This window comes from Pollachius pollachius (genome assembly GCF_949987615.1).
Source record: "Pollachius pollachius genome assembly, chromosome: 17".
Taxonomy (NCBI): Eukaryota; Metazoa; Chordata; class Actinopteri; order Gadiformes; family Gadidae; genus Pollachius; species Pollachius pollachius.
In genome coordinates this window covers 8,637,960-8,658,007 of record NC_136950.1, presented here as the reverse complement: position 1 = coordinate 8,658,007, position 20,048 = coordinate 8,637,960, and the positions used below count along the sequence as shown (strand labels likewise).

At 48.5% G+C, this 20,048-nt stretch overlaps 1 protein-coding gene across 1 annotated transcript in view; it reads right to left on the bottom strand.

The window, feature by feature from the left end:
* tmem108 (transmembrane protein 108) overlaps nucleotides 1-20,009 on the bottom strand; it is a 35,636-nt gene extending 15,627 nt beyond the window's left edge. The window contains 1 exon segment of the mRNA XM_079754802.1: nucleotides 19,580-20,009. The gene's annotated coding sequence lies outside the window, so the exon portion shown is untranslated.
* Between the last annotated feature and the right edge of the window lie 39 nt (nucleotides 20,010-20,048).

The window sequence follows — 20,048 nt, the reverse complement described above, 5'->3', positions numbered from 1 at the left end:
TGCATACGTGACGTCTAGCCCTGTATGCGTGTGTATGTGTGTGTGTTTGTGTGTGCCTGTGTGCTGACTGCAAACCTTAACCACCCTCATACTATGTGGGTGTAGGTGGGTTTTTATGTGTGTGCATATGTCTGTTTATATAAGTGTATGAGCATGTGTTATAGCATGGTTTAAGTGAATGCATGTATGTGGGTCAAGATGCCTCTTTATGTGTCCGTGTAGATGTACAATATACATTAATGTCCCTGCATAATTTGAGTGTGTGTGTGTGTTTGCACGTCTGTATATTGGTTTGCCCTGCCTTTATGCATGTGTCTCCGCAAATTCCCGTTTCGCACATTTATGTGCCTACGCATCTATTTTGAGTGAATCTGTGCATGTGTGTGTACCTGTTTTGTGTATTTGTGTGTACCTGTGTTGTGTCTGTGTTTTTAACAACATAACAGGTCCACACTGGCCGCTCCCGACAGACCTCCGGCAGAGCAGCTGAGTCACAGCCCAGGTTTCTCATAATGCAACATGACAGGCCGTGTCACACCTTCACAGCTAAGCCACAGGGCGGGAGGCCTGGGCCAGCAGCTATAATGACAGTTGAAGAGCCTTCACCGCTAATGGAAGGAAGGATGACTCTTCGGAAGACTAACTGCTGATTTGCTTCCTCTCTCATTTCCCCCCATTTCAGATCGCATTTTGGATCTATTCCATAAATCACAGCAACAAAAATACCAAGAAATACAGAAATCCAGTATTCACTTCTACATGAATCACTCTCCCTTCCACTCAAACAGACACTTGTTTCTAATCGCTTTACTAAGACCAGAGTCATCTGGTGGCAATATCGGTAAGTCAGTTGGGCAGGGAAACCGTCTAGAGTTTTTGGAGAAACCATAGCAACTTGAGTTGTCATGGTTTCCAAAGATCCTAGAAGGTTTACCCATAAATGACAGGCAGCTCTTTCCAAACATACACCTGGGTGGAACACTCCACACTGGTAATGTGACATAAGGCTGCATTTCACCTCTAGCTGTGACGTTGATTCACCATTACAAGCCATGTCAAAATATACCCTTACGTAACTTCACCAGTGTGGAGCGATCCACCCAGATCTATCCAAAACACACCTGGTGGAACACACTGCTGCTGTTACATAAGGGAATATTTGGACACGGCTTGTAATGGTTCATCAACATCACAGCTAGAAGTAGAATAAGGGCCCTTTAAAGTGAGGAGTAGAGAGGTGAGGCTGCTAAGGAGATGCTGTCACTGTTCTCAGGGCTCCAGTCACAGCGGAGCATTTAGAAACCCACACAGACCACGGCCGCCTGGGTAATCCCTGCAAACCCGGCTGATAGATTCACCATGGCAACGCTAATAGTACATAATATTTGAGTCTATTCACAAGGACATCCAGGGGCTTAAAGAAAGAGCTCCCGTCCCTCTCCATAAAATAAGACGTGCCGGGAATGATAACATGAACGGCGGCAAGCAGAACGCAGCCCCTATTGAGGACAGGTCTGGGGTCTCTAAGGGGATTTGTCGGGGGACTGGTGACAATGTTGGTGATGGGGGTGGTACTGGGTGGGGTTTATCATGGTGGTAATAGTAGAAAGGGGTGGAGGTGTTGGTGATGGTGGTGGTGAATGTGCCGATGGTGGTGGTGGTGGTGGTGCTGAATATGGTGATGGTGGTGGTGATGGTGAATGTGGTGAATGTGGTGAACATGGTGATGGTGGTGGTGGTGTGAACGTGGTGATGATGGTGGTGGTGATGAATGTGGTAAACGTGGTGATGTTGAATTTGATGATGGTGAATGTGGTGATGGTGGTGAATGGGTTTGTGATGATGGTGGTGATGGTGGTGGGGATGGTGAGTGTGGTGAATGTGGTGATGGTGGTGGTGGTGATGGTAAATGTGGTGAACATGGTGATGATGGTGGTGGTGGTGATGGTGAATGTGTTGATGGTGGTGGTGAATATGGTGAATGTGGTGATGGTGGTGGTGAATATGGTGAATGTGGTGAATGTGTTGATGGTGGTGGTGAATATGGTGAATGTGTTGATGGTGGTGGTGAATATGGTGAATGTGTTGATGGTGGTGGTGGTGATGGTGGTGAATGTGGTGATGGTGGTGATGTGGTGATGGTGATGGTTGTGGTGTTGAATGTGGTGAAGAAGTGATGGTGTTGGTGGTGAATGTGGTGATGGTGGTGAAGAAGTGATGGTGTTGGCGGTGCCATACTATAATCCAGAGCCAAGGTCACCAGCAACACTTGGCACCTTGAAATCAATCCATCACCCCCTGCGATTCTACTCACTGGACAACAATGCTGTTAATTTTGGACTTCCCTGTATTCTCTGCTCCTGTAGTGGGGAGGAGTGGCTGGGTGGGGGGAGGGCTGGAGCCTGGCCTCCTGCCAGGATACACTACAGAAAGCCAGAGAGGAGGGGGGGTGGAGATGTGGGAGAACGGGGGGGACCACAGTGCTCTGTTCTCATCGACAGCTGATAACCAGCCTCTCTCTCAGCGCGTCTCTGTGACCGGCTGATAGTCCTGGACCTCTCTCTCTCTGAAACGGCCTGTTCTTTTCCCCTAACAATAGCTGTCCTCTCTCTGTTCTTCCACACGTTTGAGAGGTAATCAGGCCTCTCCGGCATGGAGCGATGCGATGTTCCCAGTTGTCAAAGCCCCACAGTGTTTCAGCGGTGATTTGAACGTGTGAGCCTCAAGCTTTCTCATTGAATATTCAACATCGCAAAAAGTATTTTTCTTCGATCAAAGTTTGCAAAATGGTGTCTGGGGCGGGAGGCAGAGATTGAAACACAGATTCAAAATTCTACGTTATCCCTCGCCTCGATGTGAGGAAAGCTTTGTGTGTGCAAAGCCGGTTACATCAGCAGGTTCTTTCCCAGTACATCAGCGGACAAGAGTCTAATCTTGGGCTCCATTTGAAGTTCTGTTAAGCCTGTCTCCTTTAATCCCCGCTCTTCAAGCCTGACCTCTGGGGAACGCTCACAGCAGGGGGTCTCTCCTGTCTTTTGATGCTCCTGGATCCTCTCTTGGGATGAGAACCAGCGAGCATGGGGTGTGATAGCAGCCAGAGGGTAACGCCCCCAACGCCCCCCCCCCTCCGCTAGTGTCCGATCGCTTCCGGCGGTAATGAGGGCCGGCATGATGAGTCAACGGGGCCCTCCGATGTGTGTCGATAGGCCCTGACTCACAGGGCCTATTAACATGTTCCATGCGCTGACGAAACACAGAGATCAGCTTGGTCACATGGTTAACCCTGAGACCCTGGTTAACGCAGCAACAGGCTGACCATGAGCAGCGGGCCTGTTATGAAACCGTGATAATCAGGCCCTCCGTACCCCTGCGACTAATCTGCCTGGACGCAGTGAGTCAGCGGCCAGGCCAGGTCCCACCTAATTGGCCGAAACAAACCCAGCTGAATGATTGCGACCGATCGATTTGACGCAACAACAAGCTTAAATCAAAACGCAGGTAGCCTGAGCTGCTGTGCACTTTTTATAGTAAGACGGAGCCGCTTTCCAAGTATCCTTACGAAAGCTCCCTGCCTGCCCCTAACCAAACGTTTGGGCTGAACTCTGAGACGCAATGCTGAGTCACTGCACTGCGCCGCGTGAGTTAGCGCTGTCAGAAACAAAATGGCTGCCTGAGCAGAACCAGTTGCTAAGGCAGCCACTGGACTGTCTTGGGTCATCAATCAGTGCCAGCACGCCGCTCGGGGCTCCTGCCTGTCGCACTGCAACACATTAAAAGGCCATTAACAAAGGGCGCTGTAGCCCCACAATGCCGTTCACCTCCCGCTGAGGTGAGGACTGGCGACAGGTCATCCAGCCCAAGTCTATCTGTCAATCACCTTGTTAGCCATGATGCTAGCTCGGTAGCCACAGTGTATCTATCAATCACCTTGTTAGTTATGAATCGCTAGCATCACTAGGTCTTACATCCATAAACACTTTCAAAGGTCATCTTCTTCAGTATACAAAAGAAGCCAGTTGCTTTATATCGACTTATATATGACTATATTATTTAAGTTGTAACGGCTCTTATAGGTGTCTAATGCTAGAATAATTGTGTGTATTGATGGGAATATTCTGCACACACACACACGTTTAAAAACAAATACGGACACACACGTACACAAACACTGAACGCCGTCACACTGTGCACTAACTTTCAACTGATTTAAGACGTCAGACACGTCGACTGCGCAGCCATCCAGTGGAGATACGACCTCATCAACACAGAGGCGTGCCGTTTTCAGTCTGCCGGCGGGGGGGGGGTGCTTGAGACGGCCTCCTCCCTTTGGGCGACCGAGTACAGAGACAGAGCATCGACACGCCGCTCGTCTCCAGAGCCACCACTGTCACAGTCGTAAATGTACCTCCCCCCACCACCGCTCGTCACCACTCTCTCCCTAATGGGTTGTCCTGAAGCGACCCCCCCCCCCCCCCCCCCCCCCCCTCGGATTGAAGCCCCACAGGCCGAGGCAGGAGGCTCAGGACTCCGCCCCTCAGCACCCTGGGGATCAGGCTGCAGCCCAGGAGTCGTTAGTTCAACAAACACAGACTTGTTTACGAAATAAAAGTCCTTTAAACCCTTTATTTCCCTTTCAAAATATGCCGTAGGCAGTATAAAAATCAACATGAATAATTCATCCTCATGTTGACTTTAGATTTGTTAATATAATATTCTCAGGGTTAAAGTTCGGACGACAATAAACAGGATTCTCCATTCCTTTCGGTTTTAAATCTCAAATCATCAGATCCTAAGTCAACCAGACTTCCACCTTGAGACTCATCTGACACGACCCCACTGCCAGGTGAGGTCCTGGGAGTCCAGCTCCTACCAGCCTGGACCACACCCAGACACCGCACCAGCGCTTTCAGGCCAGCCTCTGCGAGAAAAATGGTAAATGGACTGCATTTATATAGCGCTTTTATCCAAAGCGCTTTACAATATTGTCGGACATTCACCAATTCATGCACACATTCACACACCGGCGGAGTCAACCATGCAGGGCGACAGCCAGCTCATCGGGAGCAGTTAGGGTTAAGTGTCTTGCTCAGGGACACCTCGACACTCTAGCTAGGAGGAGCCGGAGATCAAACTAGCAACCTTGCGGTAACCAGCCAAGCCGCTCTACCTCCTGAGCTACTGCCGCCCCCCCCGAGGACCAATCCACTAGCATTGTCGCTCAATATGACTTAAGCTGCTGATAACGAGCTAGCTTTGTCATTAGCAGGTAGCCTCTGCCACGCTACCCGGGCACTAATGACAACCCATAATCTGAGTCCTCGTGGGAGAACCACCGCTGAGGAAGAACGGTGCTATCTGACCTCATCAATCATGCCGTGTTGCAGGCTTCGGTTTTTCATGAGCAGAATGTGCTGGTTGTCATGGTGACGAGGAGGAGACAGAGGCTGGCAGCTTGATCTGTTGTCTAAGGTTCAGTGACTCTGGGGCCTTCCAAGAATCAAGACTGAATTCTGAAGAATGCCTTTCAATAATTCCATCTGTTGGAAGCCAACAAGGGGGAAGTGTTCAAAGGAAATGCAACACTTTCACTTGAGATCTTAAGCTTTTCTTAAAAAATTAGTTTTACTGAAAGGAATTTTATTCCCATGAAGAGGATTGCTTAACCCATGGCTGCTGCGCGGAGCAACATTGTATCTACTAGATACAATGTTGCGCCGCGCAGCAGCCGGCACAAATGGGTTAATACTTCAATTAATAGTACTAATACTCAAACTTGAGTGGGTTTTTAACGGAGGTTGCTTACCAGAATAATAATTTCTGAGGGGACTTTTTACTTTGACTTGAATAACAGAAAAGAGTACTTTTTCTTATATGCAAATGTAATCCCTGGCTAGGTGTATCTGGACATGAAATGACGTTGGCGACATGGGCTCTTATCAGCAGGGCTTGATGGTTAGACCCACATTCATCTCCCCTATCTCTGCTCCTCTGCTCTCCACTTTTGAAGCCACACCGGTCTTTGATGCGATTGTCTGATTTGCCGTCTTCTTCCTCTTTCTTCTCTCATATTTACTTCGGGCTCACCAGGGGAGGCCAGCTCAGGGCTTCAAGCTAAACGTCTTATGAATTTAAAAGTAGGAAGAATTTTTGTCGACAAACCAGGATGCGAGGGCACCAAAGCCCTATGTTCAGACACTATTTTGCAGCCCCCTGCTCACACAAACAAAGTACCTATTCCCATGATGACACCTACTGCCAGAGTGAGTTGATGTCATTTTTACCAAAACACACACAGAAGGATAGCTCTACCCAGTGAGAAACTGAGCGCCATAGCTCTACCCAGGTGTCCCCTGTATCCGCTCTGAGCCAATCAGACGGCTCCGCTGGAGCTCCCTCCCAACACAGATGGAGGGGAAGGTTGTTTATCTCTCCGGGGAGTCGGTAGAATGTGACATGTCTCCAGAACCGTTCAATTGAGACAAACAGCCCTGTGGACGCCGCCGAACGAGAGCATGACACAGCAGTTGCCATGGTGTCTTCCTCGGGCGCTGTCAGGCAGCGTTTTCCCACCTGCCTAACACTCGGAGACCTGCGCGTTGTCACATGGTGAGAGGGAACGTCGGGCCGTTTAACACTTGCTATTGAACGCCGATCACAACCAGACAGCTAAAAATACAGGTGAGAACACTCGCATCAGGTCCAGAAACAGTTAAACAAACTAAACCCGTGCCCACGTTCCATCGCATAAGACACATGGCTGGGAGGTCAGACTGATGGGATCCACTCATGCAAGACCGGCTAGTCACCTTGCGTGGCCAACAGCCCCATTGGAAGGTGAATATAGCAAACCGTTGTGTTTCGGGAGCTTGCTCAGATGTGTGTGGGAGAACCATTGGCTGGTCACCCATGATGCGCTTTCAAGTCAATTCACTCCCGGTAAAGTTGAATGGGTTACCTGGGATGCAACCACCGAGTCACACAATCTCCAAGGACAGCAGAGGTCCGCAAAAATACCAAAACACCCTTGTGTCCACGCTATTCTGAACGTGAGGTCATCGTGTAACAACTCTCTGCTCTTCAGGATGTGTTTTTGTAGTCTCGAGCGGTTGGTCTAAATGATGAATGTATTCTGAGGTCACAGTATCACGGGCGTACATGAAAGCGCTCTAGCGGCTCCCCGCAGGGTTTCTGTGTCGCTGATTAAAGATGCAGGGGCTCAAAGCGTCCGCTGAAGGACTACACTGTCAGAGGACGACCCTGTCCGCTACCTCCAGCTCCGTCCTCTGGAGAGACATAAGTAGTTTGGAGGCGGCCACACCCACACACCCATGGCGTAACCCAACATAACAGGCCTAATCCCCTTTACTAAACCAACAAGACAGATGACACAGGGAGGGTCGCGGGTGCGACGCACAGACAGGATTAGGATAAGGACCCGCCCTACATGGTACCAACGTGGCTCTTGTTCAGAGGTTTGACGATGCCAAGGTTCAATGGACGATTATCACCAAAGGAACCACATTTCTTCAAATATATATTCTACAGGCTTCTTTTAAAGACAGGAGGGGGAAGAGTGATGGGAAAGAGGGTGGGAGAAGAGAGGGAATGACACACAGAACAGGGACTCGGTGGGAATTGAACATAGATCACGTGGTTAGCACACTCGTGAGCGGAGACACGCAAAGACAACAATTGTTAACGTCTACTCAAAACGTAACCGACTGGTCCGTGGCGATCTCTCGCTTCTCGGCGGCAGATATAGCACTGAGTCAGAGGCCCGTCGTGATTACGGATATCCTCCACTTTCGACCACAACACTTGAAAGAGGCTTGAAGCCAGAGTGGCCGAGCAGCCAAAACGTGCACACAGGGTGCCGTGGCGAGTCCTTCCTGTTGAAGTAGCACATTGTAATCCCATCCATTCTCTGGGCCTGTGGTATCAGGCGCTCCCCTCACGTCCGGTGGTTGGACAGGAAGCAAAACGCAGAGGAATGTGTGTGAGGTAGACGCAGCAAACATGTCTTCCATGTTCCAACAAAAGGGTCTGCATGACCAGGAAATAACAAGCCTGTCCGCACTGTCTCTGCACTTCCTGACGCCGTGCACACATAAAGAGCTACGCATACAGTGATGCAGCTACATACGTACGCAGGAATGCGGGATTAGACAAACACACGCAATGAAACGCAAACTTAAACATACAGGAATAGACACATGTATAGGAAGACACACACACACACACACACACACACACACACACACACACACACACAGGAATTGCAAACCCCCACACATAAAAATACAGGAATAGAAACACACATAGGAATACATACACACAAGCACACACACAGAAACTTCAGGAAGTTTTTACTTTACACATTTTGAAATACACCTCCTTATGGGACCTGTGGTCTGGTGACAATCACAGGAAGAGCAGGAAGGAGGGTGGAGGGAGGGAGGGATGGGGGGGGGGGTATTGTATGGTATTTTCCTGACTAGAGAGAGCAAGCCCTGCACAACCCTATCTAGAACGGGCCGAACATCTGCAGGGAGAGAATTCCCACTAGGAATTACCTTGAGAGACGGAGACAGAAAGAGAGTGTGGGAGATTTAGAGAGAGAGAGGCAGATACAGAGGGAGCGAGAGAGAGAGAGCGAGAGAGCGAGCGAGAGGGACTATGGACAGAGAGAGAGAAAGAGAATTGATGAATAGAGAGGGACAGAGATAGAGAGAGAGAGAAAAATCTGGATAGAGGGGGAGAGATACAGTGAAAAAGAAAAGGGGAAGCGAAAGAGAGGGAGGGAGGGAGAGAGCAGGGGGAGAGAAAAGAGAGAGGGCTAGGGGCCTAGTTGAAGCAGGTTGTGGGGGTCTATTGTTCGGTAAGCTCCGCCCCTCTACTCCGGCTCCCACCTCCAGTAATGAACAATGAACGGAATAAAAAACACACACACACAGAAAAACTCTGCCCTCGCTGACGACATCATGGGGATAACAGAGCAGGAAAAGCGACCTGAAGGGCTGACTCACACCCAGCAGCTCAACACACACACGCACACACATCCACACACACAGCGAGGCCACAATACTGACGCAAGAATGCTGTTCCAGTCCATCCTCAGTGCCTTCATCACGCTGAACAGCCCAATAACACAGGGAACATCGTTTAGCAAGCGCACATACCAGGTCTCCTTGAGGAGCGAGCGCTTGACCCACACAAAAGGTCAGTACCGGTGGAGCCAGGATGGAGTTGACCTTTAGCCCTCGGGCTCTAGCGGGCATTCCTGATTAAAGGGCTGCTGTGAGCTGGGGGGGGGGGCTAAAGGAAAGGTGAAGGTGGTGGTGGTGGTTGGTGTACCTGGGAGGGAGAAGGGGGCAGGGCCAGGACAGGTCTGACATTTCAAAGTGAGGGTCCATCAAGGCCGGGGTGGATTTAGTTTGAGAAGGAGAGCTGTACGGAGCGACACGCGGGCCGCAGAAGGTTATCTCCGGCCAGACCGCTTCCCGCCCAAAGGCCTGCTTGCAGGGAAACACACAGCCGGTGTGGTGTTGAGACGGACATGACAGCCTACAAAGTGAAATCAGAGTGTAATTATGAGGAGAATGTGTGTGTGTGTGTGTGCGTCTGTTTGCTTGCATACGGGTGTGTGAGTGAGTGTGAGTGAGTGAGTGAGTGAGTGTGTGCGTGCTCGCTTACAAGTGTATTTTTGTGTGTGTGTGAACAAGAAGGAATAACAAAGTTTCAAATCTCAAGCCAGATAAATTCACACTTTACATTCATATATGAAATCACTTAACCACTATCTTTACCCTCCTAGACATGAGACATCTTCCTCTCAAGGGGGTCCTTCAAACACAATTACAAATGAAATTCATTCATGAAATATGTATACACAGTAGATTTATTATCTAAATAATTATACAGTATTCTTCAATCGGTGGGTCTCCCATTCTGTTCTTAATGCCACCCTTAGACTGGTTACCAGGGCTCAGACTGATGCCTTCACCGTGACATTAGCGTATTAGTGTTTGGTAATTACACAACGCCCGCTAAACGCCTGCTAGGAAAGGCGTTGGCATCGAGATAGCCTTGATCCACGGATCATCTGGCAGTTACCACCCACATCTTTCAGTCTGCAAAGTGTAAACATCCTAGCTGGTGTGGGCGTTAAGTAATACTGTGATGTGTTATTAAGGAGCTTGAGTATGGATTACTGTCAAAGACACAGCATCCATCACCCGTCTCTCCCAGACACTTATGGGGGAAAATAAAGAAGCAATCAACTCACACACTCAGCACGCTAATTGCTAACACTAGCCCCGCCCCCCTTGGGACTCCTAATCTACACTCAGAGGACACATGAGGATTGTATGTGTTTGGGTTTGTTTTTGTATGTGTGTGTGTGTGTATGCACGTATGTGTGTGTAAGTGTGAATATGTATGCACGTGCATGTCTAGTCATTTTCATGGGTCTGTGTGGTTATATACGCACGTACATGTCTAGGTGTTTGTATGTGTGTGTGTGTGTGTGGGAGTGTGAATGGTGTGTTTGTGTTTTGCTAATAGACATTTAATTAGTGAAGGACTGAGCTCTGTGGTTTGCCAGTGTCATCACTCACCAACCAATTAGTGAGCAGGTAAACAGCTGCCCCATTCTCAGCCAAACACACCCACTACTACATAGCCAGGAATTTTGACATACACACACTTACTCAGACAAATGACAGAAAAAATATATATTCATGAGCGGGCAATGAAAGCATGCACAAACAGACACATACCCAGACACTATCACACTGCTATAGAGGTGGTAATTAGTGAGGGGGTAGAGTAGTGAGGTGGTAGAGTAGTGAGGTGGTAATTAGTGAGGTGGTAGAGTAGTGAGGTGGTAGAGTAGTGAGGTGGTAGAGCAGTGAGGTGGTAGAGTAGTGAGGTGGTAATTAGTGAGGTTGTAGAGTAGTGAGGTGGTAATTAGTGAGGTGGTAGAGTAGTGAGGTGGTAATTAGTGAGGTGGTAGAGTAGTGAGGTGGTAGAGTAGTGAGGTGGTAATTGGTGAGGTGGTAGAGTAGTGAGGCGAGTAGCGTAGATCAGTTTTCAACATCCGCATCATTAGTGAAAACGTCCTTGTTATAATTAATTAGAAGCCACTCCCACTTAATCATAACAAATCCCAAAAATGTGGCTAACCACTCTTCATCCCAACCGTAATCTAGATTCACCTTTAGATTCATCAGATTCTAGATGGTGTTTTGATGTCATGCTGCGCAGGTCAGTGTGTTCGGGTGAAGTGCATCATGGGAGATGGACGGCGGCCAGACAGACACCAGCACGGAGAATGCGAAAAAACGCCAGCGCTCCGCTGATCCGCTCAGCGTTAAAGAGCTAAATGTCAACCCCCCCCCCCCCCCCCGGGGGAGTTTGATTCTGCACCGAGTTTGACAGAAGTCTTGTCGCTCTCTCTCTCTCTCTCTTTCTGTCTCTCTCTCTCTCTCTCCATCATTGAATCAGTGTCTCTCGACCGTGGACAACAGGGGTGATCAGCAGGGTCTATTAATAGCAGCAGTCAGCAAAGGATGGACTGGAGACGGCCTGACTTTTACTGACAGGGCTTCCATTGGTTACCGTGGAGACCGCTTGGCTCAACGATCGGCCAACCACTGCTGGGCGTATTTCATGGTGACGCCAATTGTGTTAGTGTTATAGTGCGTTGTTATCGGAATATTATGTGTGTCTGAAATGTGTGTGTGTACATAGTTGTTTGTGTGTCTGAGAGCGTGTTTTGTGCGCATGTGTCTTTGTGAGTCTGAGTGGGTGTAATAGTGTGTGCCTGTGACTGAATTGTAGCAACGTGTTTCAGTAAGCATGCTTGTGAGCATGTTTTGTGGGTGCATGCGGGTGTGCAGCGCGCTCAGAAAACACAGTGACGCATATGGACCAGTTCCAACGCCAGCAGATGCAGAAACTCACTATTACTACGCAGAACGGGGGGGGGGGGGGGGGGGGGGGGGGAGAGAGGGGGGAAGGTGAGGCATAAACTGAGAGATGGAGCAAGAGGGCGAGGGAGAGACAAAGCCAGAGAGGGAGTTAAAGGTGAGAACGTGGGGCAAGAACCGAACGAAAGAGAGAGAGAGAGAGGCATAAATCAGTGCCGTCTACGCCGGTTGACAGCCAGAGTTTACTGCAACCGACTGCAGTGTTTTCCCTGTCCGCTGCGTCCAACTCGTCCACCGCTCCTCAGAGCAAACACCAGAACACACTCCTCTCTCCTCCTCCCCCTCACTTCTCATCGATTCTCTGCTGCTCTTCTATTTTCCTCCACGGTTCTCCTCCTCTTCTCATTCCTATTGCTCCTTCTCTTTCCTTCTTCCTATCACTCCCTGTCCCCTCCTCCCCCCCTTATCTCCTTCTCCCCTCTTCCACTCTCTTTACCTCCACTTCTCCTTCTTTTAGCACCTCCTCTCTCCCTCCTCTCTTCTCCATCCTATGGCTTCTCTTCTTCTCCTACTCTCTTTTCTCCTCTCCCTCTCCCCCACCCCTCCTTGAGTGGAGTCTGTGCAGTCTAAACCAGGAGGAGAGACCGGTCTGCCTGTTTAGTTCTGGGTTCAGGCTTAAGAAATTGGGGATCGAACCCAGTACCTTTCTGACAATCTAATAACCACATTATCCCATCTCCCCTGTGGCTTTAGAGAGTGTGTGTATGTGTGTGTGTGTGTGTGTGTGTGATTTTGTTGATGCTTGTGGCATCTCTTCTCTCTGCTCCCACAGAGTCCTTACAGCATGCTGGTGGTAAACGCCACCGTTTCCATGGAGACGAGGCTGACTCACAACAACCCACCCCACACTTTCCCACAATCTGAACACACACACACATGCAAACACACACACACACACACACACACGCACACACACACACACACACACACACACACACACACACACACACACACACACACACACACACACACAAGTGGCTAAGTAAAATGGCACTGTGTAATTTTTCTGTATTCGTTTTTTCCATTGCTGAAGCCTTATTTCATTTATTGTCAACACCTCTGGAAATTAATTTCTGGGGCTGATAGAAAGCTACACATAGAGAGGGGGGGGGGGAGAGAGAGGGGGAGAGAGAAAGAAAGAGGTGGGTTGAAGTAGCAAAAACTCGAAAAAGAAAGGAACAAAGAAGGATTGATAGATTGGAAAATGCATAAAAGGGTAAAAAATAAGAAAGAAAGGGGTTATAACAAGAAAAGGTAGAGAAAGAGAGAACGAGAGACTGAAAAGAGACAGAAAATGTGCAAAAGAGAAGACAAATGATGAAAAAGGTACAGCAATAGAGCGAAAGTGAGAAAGATGAGCCAGCGAAAGAGTCAGAGCAGTATGAAGAGCCAGAGCCAGAGCAGCAAAAAGAAAGAAAGAAAGAAAGAAAGAAAGAAAGAGAGAGAGATTACATTCATATAAAGCAATTTCTAACAGGGAGTGACAAGGTGCCAATAGCCTCATAAGCGCCAGCGGTGTCCCTGCAGTCACTCGATGATGACACGCCGTTTCCCATGATCCCGCGGGAGGTCAAAGGATATAACGGGAACGTGTTGCGCCGTTCATCCCCGTTGAAGTAATTAGGCTTGAGGCTTTGTTCACATATGCTGCTAGTTGAATGTAGAAACATTTTTAATTAAGGTATTGCATCCATACTATCGGTGCTTGTGCCTTCTCGAATGCCCGAAACACTTGCCCCTGTCGCCGATGTATAAATTATGTCACACACACCTGTGTTTTCAAAACCTTCTGCTTTCATCGGCCACACTACAACGGGAGACTGGCATTTTGAAACAGACCTACTTGAGATGGCCTCCTTCAAAAATTAATGTTTTCTGCAGAAGAAAATGCAGTTTTAGTGTGGACCGAAATGCCTGTACAGAGCCAAAATCTATGTTTTCAACTGTATCTGCAGTAGTGTGGTAAGGTAAGCCTTTTAAACAATGGTATGTTTAAAGCGCATTGAGAGGAGAAACACACTAATCTAATAGGAATGATTGCTCACGGTGTTTGTATTTGTGATTCAAGTATTGAACTATGAAGCATACTGTACAAGTCAAACAAAGTCCACACGTTAGGAATTCATCAAATGCATCTCTAGGGTTCTCGGAGAATGCCAGCGAGATAGAACTGTTGCTCAACCTAGCAGAGTGAAGTAGACGTGTCTGAGAGAAGTTGCTACGGTAACACGAGTCCAACCCTTCACCTCCATCAAGGCTTTCTACACACACACACACACACACACACACACACACACACACACACACACACACACACACACACACACACAGTTGTGAAGTAGTGGAGAAACAAACAAACAGGCCTCACAAGCAAGCTTTGTACACAGTCTTCTAAGACTCAGTAGACCACTGCAGTCCCTGTATCTTAATCCTCAAGCATCACATCCCATAATAAGCAACTTGGCAACACCTGCCAGCATTGTTCCCCCTCTGTCACATGACCCTGCAGGCTAACCTGAGGGTGATGGGGAGGGGGGGGACCCCAAACCTATAATCCCATTAGTGGTTCTCAACCTGGGGGTTGGGTTCCCCTTTGGGGTCGCAAGATAACATTTTGCGGGTCAATACATCAGTCACAGAATTTTAAACCAGTTGACCAACCAACCAACCAACCAAATGTAAGGTAGGGCTGAAGCTAGTTGGGCCATCTTAATTAAGGTTTTAATTCGAAGAACATGGATTTAAAAATACACATTGACAATATATACATGCTTACCAACAGTTTATTTTGCAAAACAAAGTTAATAAACAAAGAGAAGATGGTTGCTTGTCTCGAATGTATCAATGAATTAATGAGTGGAAAATAATCAAAACATTAGTTCACAATGTTAATAGTTAGTTGCAGCCCTAGGAACCACTGTCTAAGACCCAATACTGAATACTGAATTGCAATTCTGCAATTTCTGTTTTACTTACCACACATGTAGATGACATAGTGCTTTGGTCGCCTTTAATGGTCTCAGTTTCCACATTTAAGTTTGAAACCCCATCACTGACAACACAAACATGTTTTCAAATGAACAGCGCTATGGAAATGCCTGTCAAGCTCTAACACGGAGGACTTATAAATGAGAAAAAAACAGGAAATGTTTACGCCAACAAAATGTCGGAGGAGGACTTATTGGGTTTAATTCTGTTTTCAAGATCCGAAAATAAGTATGAGATTATACACATTTTTCTGTTGACAAAGCGTCAAATGAGCATGTTTCTGAAAACATAGTTCGGTTCTATCAACCAAGGAGAATAAGAAGAAATCGATGGGACTAATGTCCCCCGCTGTCTCTTAGGTACATTTAAAGAGTTGATGCAATGTGTGGCTTGGTTCCAGACAGATCAACACACAGATTAGCACATTCTGTGTGTGTGTATGCGTATGTGTGTGAGTGTATGTGTGTGTGTGTTGTCCGGAGGGTTTTTTGGGGCACGTGGTGTTTGGTGGTTATCCTCTAAACCTGGGATATCCACCAGGGATTAGTGACCCCAATAAAATATCTACCCAGAATAATCACCTCTGTGTTCCCAATCTCCCTTAGTTAGTCGGTTTCTATTCCTAATATCTAAAGATATGTAAATACGGTAAAACACTCTGCAATATGGGTACTCTGCAACAATCTGCAATATGGTACATTAATGAACAATTAATAAACATTAGTCATCAGCCCCCAAATACTGACATTTTAAAAATAATTTATCCTCATGTTAAATAAATCATTTGGTACATAACTTTGGGACATTTCCACTTTTTCTTAAGAAAATGAAAAATAGCACTTTATTCTTTTTTATCTAGTCCCGTTACGTAACCCAGTCCCGGGACCCGTCAGCCATCGAGGTGCTTATCAGGCCATGGAGCGCGGCCCCCAGGGTCCTTCCGGGCCCTGAGGTCCGGCCCATCAGGGCCGGGGAGGGGGATCAGAGTGGCATGGCTGGCTCGGAGGAATGGGAGGAATTCCCCCTCTAAACACCGGGTTCCGGCCGCTGGGCCGCTCGCCCCACCTCTTATCTCACCGTGGGTCTCGGCCCCGCGTTAATCATTCTCCCAGGAGCCCGGGAGGGTCGGGGGCCCACCCTCGACCTCCACCGGACAGTGTCTACTCCAGGGGGGGGGGCTGCTCAGACTGGGCCGCTGGACCAGGGACTGGTTGGTATAGGACAGCTACACTGGCCTCCAATGAGGCTGTGTTTGGTAAGAATATGGTTATTCTATATAACCAGGGTTCATATCGCTAACTAATTATTTATCGTGGGAGTGCCACACTTTTGGCTGGCAGGATAGTCTCCTAGTGGGAGCTCGCTTGCTAACTGGAAGGTACTGGGTTCCATCCCCAATGTCTGCAGCTGGTTTTGCATCTTTAACTAAGATGACTGCTAGCCTCTACCTCCTCCTCAATGTCATCTAAATTCACTGCAAGTCTATGGATAATAAAAGCGTTTGCTAAATGAATAGTACCATGCAGCATCTCAGCAGCCCTTCACTGCCTTGAGATGACTTGAGAGACAGCCTTCAAAAAAGGTTCATCATGACGCAACAAAACAAACCACAATCCTCTCTCACAATACTGTACTCCAAAAACCGAATTACAACACCATAGTACGCCCTCAGCATCAACAAGCGTTCTGATTGAACTCGGTGCAATACAAGACCACTTCATAAACTCTCCATTAATAAGCACATTGTTGTGGCTCGGTGCATCGATACAGTGTTGTAGCCACACAGGATTAAGAGGATCACGTGTGCGTATTGATACTTTATTATACAGCTAGCCTCCAGCGCACGCACCGCACACTTACCACCACCACCCACCTCAGTCCACTACAGCCCCATGCTGGGCAGACAGTGGTGGTCACGATACTGCTCTAATGGGATCGTAAATGTCATCGATGCTGAAAGGGGGACATGTTGTGTTGGCCTGCCGTGGGCTCTTCCTGCTGCCCTCTCTCGACCACCAGCGTAAGTGGCTCCATGACGGACACTCTCCCACCCCTCAGCCTCCCCTCCATGAATGGAGCAGGGTCCGTTTCTTCTGGTTGAAGAGAGCCCTGATTTTGGGGTTCATGTGTCTTTTGTCCTAACTTCCAAACAGCAGGTTTCAGTGCGGCAGTAGCGAAGCCTAGCCCTTGTGTGGATGTGTGGAACGCCGTCACGGCTGCAATTGAAATCTTTCATGCCCCCCCCCCCCCCCCCCCCCCCTTCTAGTGTAACCCACTCTAGCCCCCCACTCTCAGTGTGGGGGGCTGTGAAAATACAGGAAAGGAAAGAGTAGAGGCTGGTTCCCCCTTGGACCGGGTTCTGGTCTCTATTTCGCGTGTATGATATGTTTTCTCAGGCTTGGGGAAGGCTGTTGACACCCGCCTTGGTACATAGTGGGAGCTGGGGTGGTTCGGGGGGTATTTACTCTGGGGAGGGGAAAAGGAGCTGTACCATTCTCCACCGGTCATGAGGGACACTTAGCTGGCCGCAGGAGAGATCTCCAAGGACCTTTCAAAGCCGCATTCCTTTCCAGCGCTGTCCCATGGTGCCTTGGGGCCTCGATCGCGCCAGGCTTTACCCCAGGTCGGCTCAGGGACCTTAAAGAGCAGAACTCTGTTTCCTGGTAACGCATCCACCTGATAAGGCAGTTTTGGGCGGGTCCAGTTATTGCAGGGATGGGAACGCTGATACAATCTGAAGGTTTTCCAAAGGCGTTCCCAACATTTTCCAAAGTAAACTTCCGGGCACTTCCATTGCAGAGATGGAACAGTCCAATCATACCGCACGACACATAAGACAAGACAAACGCTGTGATTGGTCAACGTAAGCATTTTTCTGGAGCTCTAAATTCATTTATAATTTAGAAATGTTGGTTCTCTCAATTAATTATGCATTTAACTTATACTGTTTGACAACAGCCAAGTAATAGAAACCCTAACATCATAAAACCATTTATGTTTGCCACTAGGAATCAAACTGCCAAATATAATTTGAATGGCACTACAAAGGATGAAAAAAAAAAAGGATGAATAATTAAATCCGACATAGAAGCAAGTTAACCCTTTGAAAAGGATCTACACGAAACCGACCTACTATCAACTGACAAGCCTCTCATCATGTGCGATGACAGAACGTGGCCCCCGCGCGGACCACCGGTTCTCCGCCGCTGCCCTATGAGTTTCCAGCCCAAAGCATACCACTCTGAACACATCATTAATTCCAAGTGCTTTGCCCTAATGTCCGCTAATACCCATTCAGCGTATCGCAGCGTGTCGGCGTACCCCGAAGGAAGCCGTCAGCCACAGATGTCAATAACCCCAGCCGACCCCTCCCCGTGCACGGCATGGGGGGGGGGGGGGGGGGGGGGCAATGGGGAGGAGGGGGAGACAGTGGCCCCGAACAAAGGAGCGCGCGGGTTTCGACGGAGAGCGCGCCACCAAACATTCCGACCACAATGGGTGGGATGGACAGCAGGTTCAATGTGTGTGCACTTGCTATGCACTTTACCGTCCACCATGTTGGCGGAAACAAAGAGCAGGCCGGCCAATGAAAAGAGGTATTTGGGCTTGGCGGCCTGGTTGTTGGTGGTCTTAAGTGTTTTAAAAGTGTGTGCGCTATTCGGCGCTTTGTTCCGCACATGTTGCTTAGTAATCCCCCACTTGAACCGTGGAGATAGTTGGGACACTGGGTCACTCCTGTCTAAAGTTGTCGTCCCCCCCCCCCCCAGAATATGTGATACTTTTATAATACAATATACTTTAATTCAAAACAATGCATAGCTATACTTTTAGTTGTTTTTTTTCATTTGGATTGTAAATTGAAGTGTCTACGCCGATACAGCTATTGGACGGCTACAGCTGGTCATCGCTATAACAAACAGCCAGCCTAAGCAATAAGTCTCTTTCTGACACAGCAGGTTCATTCATGCCATGGGGTCACATTGATAATGAATGTAGCCTACCACCTCGTCTCGTTCAGTAGCTTAAACACACACTCCTAAACGAAGGGGATCCCGTGGAGGATCCACCGTATGAAAACTAGTCAATGCAGAATAAATTACTGGGGATATGTCCCGCGTTGGTCAGCAACTTTGCCAAACAAATGACATTCAAATAAATCACGAGCCTACCAGAACGTGGTGAAACGGGAGGCACGCTAATACGCTGTCTTTACAGTGGATCAGTCCGACACATCACTGTCATTAAGTTGGAAGTTCATACTGAAGCACACCGTATGGCGAGGCGGTTCATCGGAGATCCCTCGCCGGTGGATTCGATGCGACGCACCAACTTAATCACTCGTGGAAAGTTACGACCGGGGAATGACTCCAGTGCAAACGTTAAGCACGGGGAAAACGGTCGATCATTCATCACGCTGATGATCATTCATCAGCATGAATGAGAAAATCGTACATAGAAACAGATGACCGTGTGACAGAAAAATGGTAGCGGCGTGTCACGCTGTACATCCCCCCACATACACACTAAACGCTTTCTTATTCCCCAGTACTGGTTTGGTTAGCAGCTGGTCTTAAAACAGGGACGTGAACGGATCGACTTACCCGGTGGACAAGGTGCGCTGTTACGTCGGCTACTCCGCGTCTAATCTGCAAGCCGCTGTGTCACAGTTCGCCTTCGCCACGCATGTCGCCGGGTCAGGATCGAGCGTCACACGAGTTGGGAACACAAGCCAATGAAAGCCCAACTACTGTACCGAGTCGTGGCCGCATCCCCCGGGAGGCAGCACGGTGTGTCGGGCGCCACCTCTCTCTCTCTCTCTCTCTCCTCCGCACTACGCCCCCATTCCCTCGTAATCTGCACGTTAGACAGATGGAAGTCTGTGAACTATACCCGATGCAAGAATGTGTAATCGTTGGCGGTGGATGGTGGGTATAAAAAAAGAAAAGAAAAAGGTGAACTGCAATTATGAACGGTGCGTTGCGCAGGAGGCGCGTGGATCGCCTCTGTGCCACCCACGAAATGACTATGGGCTTTTCGTGGCGAGTGGACGGCCGCGGAATATTAATGAGA